Source organism: Sciurus carolinensis, chromosome 17 (genome assembly GCF_902686445.1).
Source record: "Sciurus carolinensis chromosome 17, mSciCar1.2, whole genome shotgun sequence".
In the NCBI taxonomy this organism is placed as follows: Eukaryota; Metazoa; Chordata; class Mammalia; order Rodentia; family Sciuridae; genus Sciurus; species Sciurus carolinensis.
Genome location: NC_062229.1, coordinates 18,943,102 through 18,951,767, shown reverse-complemented (window position 1 = coordinate 18,951,767; position 8,666 = coordinate 18,943,102). Strand labels below are relative to the sequence as shown.

The 8,666-nt window shown below is 43.6% G+C and overlaps 1 pseudogene; it reads right to left on the bottom strand.

Moving 5' to 3' along the window:
* Positions 1–3,842: 3,842 nt before the first annotated feature.
* Positions 3,843–7,745, bottom strand: LOC124968197 (BRCA2 and CDKN1A-interacting protein-like; annotated as a pseudogene).
* Between the last annotated feature and the right edge of the window lie 921 nt (positions 7,746–8,666).

The window sequence follows — 8,666 nt, the reverse complement described above, 5'->3', positions numbered from 1 at the left end:
ATCTACAACTACCACCTGGGCTGGGCTGTCTTCCTCTGCAACGATCCCAGGGGCCCGGACCTACGTCCTGGGCCTAGGATCCTCACCCTTCGCAGGCGAGTCTCCTTAGGCTGCCTCTCCCAGAGAATCTGCCCGCCGCCCTGGAAACTTCGCTCCGCCCCTAGGCGTGTCTCTGTGCGGCCCTTCCAGCAAGAAGCCACCTAGCTCCTGGGACCCTGCTCTGCACCAATCGCCTGGCTATGCAGCCCCTCCCCTGAGCCACCACCTGGAGCCCCGTACAATAGCTCCGAGACACAGAGACCCGCCACACACCTCCTCCTCCGGACAGCCGCCCGGTTTCCGACACAGTCACTAGGAGTCCAAGCAACTCACTTCGGGTCTCCTCCTCCCACCAACCACCCGTAGCCCTAGGCAGTCACTCCAAGTCCAAGTGACCCGCCCTGTTCCTCCTCCTCCTCCTTGGGGTAGCCCCCCGGGTGTTCAGGAGCGGTGGCTCCAAGACCAGGTGACTCACCACGCTCCTCCTCCAGGCAGGCCACCGGTGTTCAGGAGCGGTCGCTTTTAGTCCAATCAACTCACCACTCGCCTCCTCCTCTGGCAACCGCCTGTGGTTCTGATGCAGTCACTCCCAGACTAAGCGTCCCACCGCTCTCCTCCTCCAGGCAGGCCACCAGTGTTCTGGAGCAGCTGCTCCAAGTTCAAACAGCTCGTCACGCAGCTCTTCCTCTGGCAACCGCCCACAGCTCTGATGCAGTCACTCCCAGGTCAAGCAACACGCCGCGCTCCTCCTCCTCCTCCGGGCAACCTCCCGGCACTCAGGAGCGCTCGCTCTGGGTTCAAACAGTTCACCACGCAGCTCCTCCTCTGGCAACCGCCCGTGGCTCTGATGCAGTCACTCCTAGACCCAAGCGACCCGCCGGGCCTCTCCTCCTCCTCCGGGCAACCCCCCGGTGTTCAGAAGCGGTCACTCTGGGTCCAAACAGCTCGCCATGCAGCTCCTCCCCAGGCAGCCGCCTGGAGCCCCAGCGGCTGCTTGAGTCCAAGCGCTGTGCTGAGCAGCCTCCTCTACCATGATCCCAGTTGTCCGTGTTTACCGCTCCAGTGGGGGGAGGGGCGTCTTGCCGAGCAACTCCACTTCACAAATTCCCTGCGTTCCGGGGCTACTGCCCCATCCGGGACGCCTCCCCAACAGGAGAGACTCACCCGGCAGCTTTGAGTTGGTCCCAAGTCTCTCACTATCTCCTCTTTTGAATCTTGCGTCCTGGAGCAGCGTGAAATGCAGCCGCCCTCTAGTCCGCCATCTTGGCCCGCCCCCCAGAGGGGATTTTTAAGGGCAATAATAAGTGTGTAATAATTCAGTAAGTATTTCAAAAAATAATGTAGAGTCCAACATTATGTTCTGAAGTAAATTTCAAACATTCTATGTGGCACAGCAGCTGACTGCAAAATACACAATCAAAGCAACACCCATTTATAGATGGATATAAATAAGCTTTGAAAGTAGAAGCCCTCTATGAATAAATGTTTTTGGTGTAGATAAAAGAAGAAAAAAAAACCAGTAATTAGAAGTATACCTTGAAAACACCTGAAGGAGAAAATATCATGTGCAGAAAATTAGAGTGCAAAAATAATCTATTTGGTTCATCAACAATGAGAGCTTTGACTTTATTTATTTATTAGTTATTGGTACTGTGGATAAAACCTGGGGTACCTAACTGCTGAACCACATGCCGAGCCCAAAGGGAGGCACCTTGGGGAATGAATGAACACATGAGTAGAGTGGTATAGATAAAAGACAAAGAAGCATCGTTGGTAGAGGAGATCAAGGCACTTGTGGTGGTTGCACAAGGTGCCCAACATGGCTGGGGAAATACTTGAGAGGGCTGGGAGCAAAGAGGTGGACAATGTCAGGAGGTGAGAGATTCTCAGAACTGGGCTCCAGAATAAAAGGAAACAGGAAGAAAAGAAGCTCAGAGGGAGAGACACAGGTGCAGACTGCACAGAGTACTCTAAGGGAGGGGCCCTTCTCTCTGCAGTGTCCCCACTGGGCCAACAAGGCTCATCCTGTGAGCACTGTGCTGCCTCCTACCTTCTTGCCCATCAACAGCCACAGGGGTGGTGAGCTCCTGCTCTTCCTTCCCAGGGTGATGAGGGTCAGCTCAACTCTGATGAAGAGCAGGAGGTGGCATCAGGCATGAGTGGTCTTCAAGGCCCAGGTGAATATACTCATTCCTGGCAGATCTGAGCTGTGGGCTAGAGGATCAAGGAGCATATTTGCTATTTCCAGGATCTCAGAAGGTAGATTCTCATGAGTGTTCATTAAATTATTTCTTTCCTTGTTGCTGTATTCTCTGAGCAATTACATTCCCATGAGCAAGGAAACCAAACTAGAAAGGTAATTGTGCATGCAGCTAGTTTTGCATCCCTGGGACCATCTTGTTTGCCAGCTATGTCTGTCCTTCCCCTGGGGCTGTTGGCTCATGATGTCATTCTGTCTCTGAACTTTAATGATTATTGTCCTTTTTCATGTGTATGTCCTCACCATGTGAGATGGAGTTTCCTGGTCTCTCCCAGGCATGAGTAGGCAGTATCCAAGCCCATGTGAGTCCTGCACCTTAAGTGGGAGCTGTTAACAACACCATATCCAACTCTACCTGCAGCTCTTCCAATGACCTTGCAAAGCTTCCATGTTCACCATTGCAAGTTCCAGGCATTCCTTTAGGGAAGTCCATGTGAGGAGGATGACTGCACTTTTTCAGCATTGGAATATTTTATTTAGAAAAATCCATCTGCAATTATTGAACTAATTTAAAAAATATTTTTGTCTTTTGCTTATTCCATGTATGCATGTTTTGAAATCATATATAATACATGATATAAATATTATCCATACAATGCTATGTCCTGGAATACGCACTTAAATATAACAATAATTTTCTTATGTTTATTTTCTCTTTTTTTAGGGTACCATTTTCTTTTCTTTTTTAAAAGTATTTTAAAATTTTCAATGGAATTTTATTTTATTTATTTATATGCAGTGCTGAGAATTGAACCCCGTTCCTCACACGTGAGGCAAGTGCTCTACCACTGACCTTCAATTGCTGTCCCCCAGTTTATTTTCTTTTATGTATGCTAGATCATCAGTGAGTAGAAACTTGTGGAGACAACCAGTGTCTTTTAAGGAGAAACATGATACTCTTTGAAGTTATACAAGTTTATGTCATGGTCTATATGATTACTTGATTTTATAACTACTTAAAAAGAACCATTTCCTTTTGCTTATGTGATATGCAATTACTACTATAACTTCTTTCAGTAAATCATTAAAATCAAAATTCAAAAAATGTGATCTGTAAAATATTATGCCCAAAATTGAAAGCCTGTTTGACCTATTGATCATATTTCTATTTATCTTAACAAAGATCTGTCACTCAAGAGATAATTAAAGGTATCAATGGAACTTGAACTAGATAACCTAGTTCTTTGTTCTCTGGGACAATATGATTCTTAACAGTGTAATTTAAGAATAATGAAATGATAAGTATCATGACAGCAATATTAGAATTGTATGTGCATTTGCACTAATCATTTTTTTTATTTTAAAATAAAAAAATAGGAGTTTTATTGAATTCCTCAAATTACTACTCCCATGTTTTTCTTCTTGGTGGAAGTTTTTAATCAACCATTCATAATTTGACCAAAAAAAAGAGATATTTTGTAAATGTGTCATAGACACATGGAAAAGAACCCTACTTTTTGTAGAGGACTTAAATCTGAATAAAGTCATGAGTTTTCAGTAAAACTCCACTGGGTTTTCTGGTAATTTTATAAAAATAAGCCCATCAATGTCCACGAAGAATAGGCTCAATAGATAGATGATCTTTCAGTTTATCCATGATTTCACTCATCTTGCTTCTGGAATTAACATCACAGTTAGCAAGGGCTTCATTGGTGTATCATCAAAAGACCTCCTGCCTCCCTGGCAAGTGTCACTCTCCTCTTGCACTGAATAGTTGAACTTCAGGACTGCCTTCTCATAGAAAAACTCTTCCTCTGCATTTGCAAACATTAATTCATCCTTCTGGTTGCTCCGTCTCTTTTTGGAATTGGTTTTTCCTGCTTCCACAAATGTCTTACTAATCAGAAGGTAGAAGGAGCACTTCCCACATGGCCTATTAATTTTGTGTGATTCTGCTAGTTCTTTCTGAAGCTGCTGGTGCTTGGGCAGAGCAATCTGAGGAGGGACATTGATGAATCTTTCACTTAGTAGAAAGCCCACAGGCTTGGTGGTGACATTTAAAAGCTTGTCCAGCTGTTCAACCACACTCTTTTCACAGTTCTTCTCACAAAAGCTTAGAACCAACTCTTTAATTTGTTCAGCACACTGGGTACCCTTTCTTTAAGTTAAATTTAAATGGCTTATGAAACCAAAAATTTCATCTTCATCCACATCAACATCAACATCGCTGTCTTCCGAAACATTTGTTTGATTGTCGGATGGTCTAAAAGTATCCACTGTAGTTAGTAACGAAGATATTGGTAAGTCATTCAGTGTCAGAACTTAATCACACTCCCAATATGGTTCTGTTGAATTAAGAGATCTGTTAGTTCTGCAGTGTTCACAGGAGCTTTTAGAAAAAGCTGCTGTAGTAATTTCTTAATTGCATCATAATCATTATCTGAGATGGAATAAGCTTCAAATTCAACATTCACTTCCTCGTCAACGACCTCGTTGTCTTCATCCTCCTCTTCTTCACTATCCTCATCGTATTCGTCCTCATCCTCAGCTTCGTTTTCCTCTTCTTCCTTGTCACGCCTGACAGGGTCTTCAGGAGGCTGTGGAGCCTGGCTTCCCACCGCCCGCCGTTTGGCCCGGGACCTGCACTAATCATTTTTGACATGCCATCCTTACATCTTTACATAGGATGTAAGGATAAATATGGTTACTGATTTTTTGATCTCAAACCAATTGAATATGTGCCTGCATTTATGCATTAAAGGAAATCTATTTCCCTAAGTGGTACAGAATTTCTACCAGAGAGTTCAAATCCTTTGGTTAACGTGGAATATTTTTTATGCATATTATTATTTGTTGTTTTTAGATATACATGACAGTGGGGTGTATTTTGACATATTTCACACACATTTTAAAAACAATTCTAGAAAATCATTGCAGGAGGTCAGAGAGCATTCCTTTTGGGTGACAATGTTTAGCATGAAGGAGTAGGCAACAGGACGAGACCTTCTTGTGAGAGGGAAGACCTACCACAGGGATTGAAAAGAAAATCATTGGAGAACTTTGCAGAGTGCAATGTGCAGTGACCCCTGTTTGGGAACAATGTGGCCATGTGTTTCCATTGTCCATGGATCAGAAATGCTTGCTCTAGGGAGAACACATATGTACTCATTTTAACAATGTCCTGAGTATTCGGATACACAGTCTCCCTTCTGATGTTGTAGATCACAGGGCCAAGTCTGGGGTTCCAACTGAGCAGCTGTACAAGGATTTGGTCCATCTCTGTCATGTGTGCACATAATTTGGGTTAAAGAATTAGAATGTGAGTCAGGGAGGGAGGCAGGAACTTCTAAATTGGACTCTAAGGTGACTGGGGAGGGTGTTCCTTTAATTGTTAGTGATCCTGTGCTTTTGAGTGAGGGAATCACTGGACAGTCTTTTATTTTGTGAATGTCTTTCAGGCATGATGTCATCACAATGTTGTCATAGGACAGCCCCGACTTCACCAGTTGCCTTAGACAGGTAAAAAGCCCAAGGCAGACCCAAGGTCCCATTAAGAAATGGGAGCCTCATGGTGGATAAAAAGGACATTGTTGGCTAGGAAAAAAGAAGAAGAAAATCAGAGGCTACTGGTATGGTTTCACCCATGTAGGTGGAATAATGGTGATTATTAACTTGCTGCATAGAGGACCCCAGCACCTCTGCCCCTGACTTCATCAGTGTGGCGATGGTGGCCAGGGGTGGAGAGGTTAAGAGGTGGACTATGGGGCAGGGCTGTAGGTCATTGGGTTGCTGCCCCTAGAAGTTATTGTTGCAATTCTACTGATACCTTGGTTGCTATGAAAGTGCAAGACTTCCCTCCAGTCTCTCTGGCTTCAGTCTTTCCATGTGACCTCTGCTTTGTGCATGTGCTTTGGCCCTGACTCCTTCTACCATGATATGATATGACTAGAGAGTCACTTGAAAACTAGTGCTATACTATTTGGACTTTCATTTTCCTAAACCGGGACCTATAGAATATTCTCTGCTGCACAGAGTACCCAGTCTCAGGTCCTTTGTTACAGCAATGGAAAATGGGCTAATATTACATCCCATAAGGGAGTTACAAGAAAAAGAAATGTGATGATGTGGATAACACACTGAAGTAGCTGCTGGCACATCTTGAGTGTTGTCTTTATTGATATCAATATCAACAGCTTTTCATTTCTTTTCTAGCTCAAAATCTAATATTAACCTTATGAATTTGTATATTTTTGTCCAGAGTATATTTGATACTTAGCCATCCACTTCTCTGATTTTCTTTCCATTTGATGAAGATTTACCGAGCATCTTTTTTTTTTCTTTCTTTCTTTTTTTTTTTTTTTACAAAGAACTCCATTAGGCATCTTTGGTTCAAAAGTGGAGAAGATATAATTCTGATGGATGACTATAATCCAAAAATTCATCATGTATTTTACAAAGAACACGAGGAGTTCAAAACTTCCCAACTCCAGCAATTTTGAAATATTTAAGGAGATGGAAAAATTATAGATTTGATTGTTACATCTTCTTTATATTTGTCAAATTATAACAAATGTACTCATAAGTATGCTAGATTATTATGTGAGCCTCTGCTCTTACTTCCCAGGTTGAGGAGGGTCAGCTCAGCTCTGATGGAGGGAGGAGGTGGTATCAGGCATGAGGGCTCTTCAAGGTCCAGGTGAAGCCACTCATTCCTGCAGAGCTGAGCTGAGGGCAAGATGATCATGGGGCATATTTACTATTTCCAGGACCTCAGAGGTTGAATTCTCATGAACGCTCATTAAATTAATTGTTGCATTGTTACTCAGTTGAGTTTCCATGAGTGAGAAAACCAAACTCGAAAAGTAATTGTGTATGCATCTTGTTTTGTATCCCTGGGACCATCTATTTTCCAGATATGCCCATTCCTTCCCCTGGGACTCTTGGCTTATGGTGTTGATTTCTCCCAGGACTTGATGTCAACTGATCATTTGTCTTTCCCAATGAGAACTGCAAAAAGCGATTCAGAGCATGTTATCACAGACAAGAGCACATACAGTTTTCAAGGCCACACAAACCCGTCCTAGCCCCCTCCCCTACTTTATCACGGCTTCTGTCCTCACTACTGAGAGCACAGTGTAGACAAAGTTCCAGGTGTGTGGTTAGCTGGTTAGAGAAGTTGGGAGAGGAGCTTGTGCAGGCCGGCATCTGCATGAATCTGGAGCTTTAATTCCAAGCTCACAACATGTCCACTGTGGTCTTCAGTATTCCAAGTCAGAGAGTAAGGACCACATTTAACCATTTAGTTGGCACTGCCTTACACAGGCCACAACAAGCATTATTAGGAAGCAGTTCCAGAAAATCAGAGCAGGAGGACATCAAGCATTCCCTTCATGTCCTTGTGTTAGCATGAAGGTGTAGGTATCAGGTGAGGTTTTCAGAAGGTGCTACCTCCCATGGGGCTCCCAGTGCCCAGGTGTACAAGACTTGCAGCACTTACCTGGTCCATACTCTATTCCCAGTTCATTTCCCATTCTTTTCCTCTCAGGAGAGGTGCCATTCCTCACTCACCTATGACACGTAGGCATCAGTCTCTAAAAAGGTGTATTATAGGAAACAGGCCTGTGAAATCCTTCCTTAGAGCCAAACAAAGACAATGTGCAGAAATTTCTGTTTGAGAACCACGTGACTGAGTGTTTTCATGGTCTACATACCTGGAATGATTGTTCCCTGAGGACTGGTATGTGCTTATTTTAACCATGTCCTTTAACTTGTTATTAATACACTCTCCCTTCCCTCTTGTGGATGTGGTAGATCAGAGTACAAAGTCTGTGGCTCCACTTTAAACTTTGGACAAAGATACGTGTTCCATTATTTTCATTTGTAAAATTGTCTTGGGGAAAAGAAGCAGGAAAATTATCAGAAAAGAAGGCTGAATGCCTTAGCTAGAGTCCCACATGCTCCTGAGACTCTTACCAGTACTGTAAGTGACCCTGTGGTTTTGAATATAGTCACTGAACAGACTTTTCTTCTTTGAAGATCATTCAGGAATGACATCATCAGGATGGTGGAGGTGATACTAGCTATATCATCTCACCTAAAATCAGGTAGAGACAACTCTTTACACACCATAAAATTCCAGGGAACATCTGCAACAACATGGTGGTGGTGAAAGAAGAGGATAATATTCACATAGAAATGATTTCTGGCGATATTGACCTACTTAAGACACCAACAGATGCTGGGAACAAAGAAAAGCAGAAGCTACTGAGATGGTATGAAAATAATTTTCCACAGGTGAGATCTTCTCTTGGGAAGGGAAGTCCTACCATGTGGATCCCAATGCCCATGTGTTCCAGCATTTCAACACACTTGTTCCATGCTGTGTTCCTGGATCTACTTCCCATTGTCCTCCTCCCAGGAATGAAGC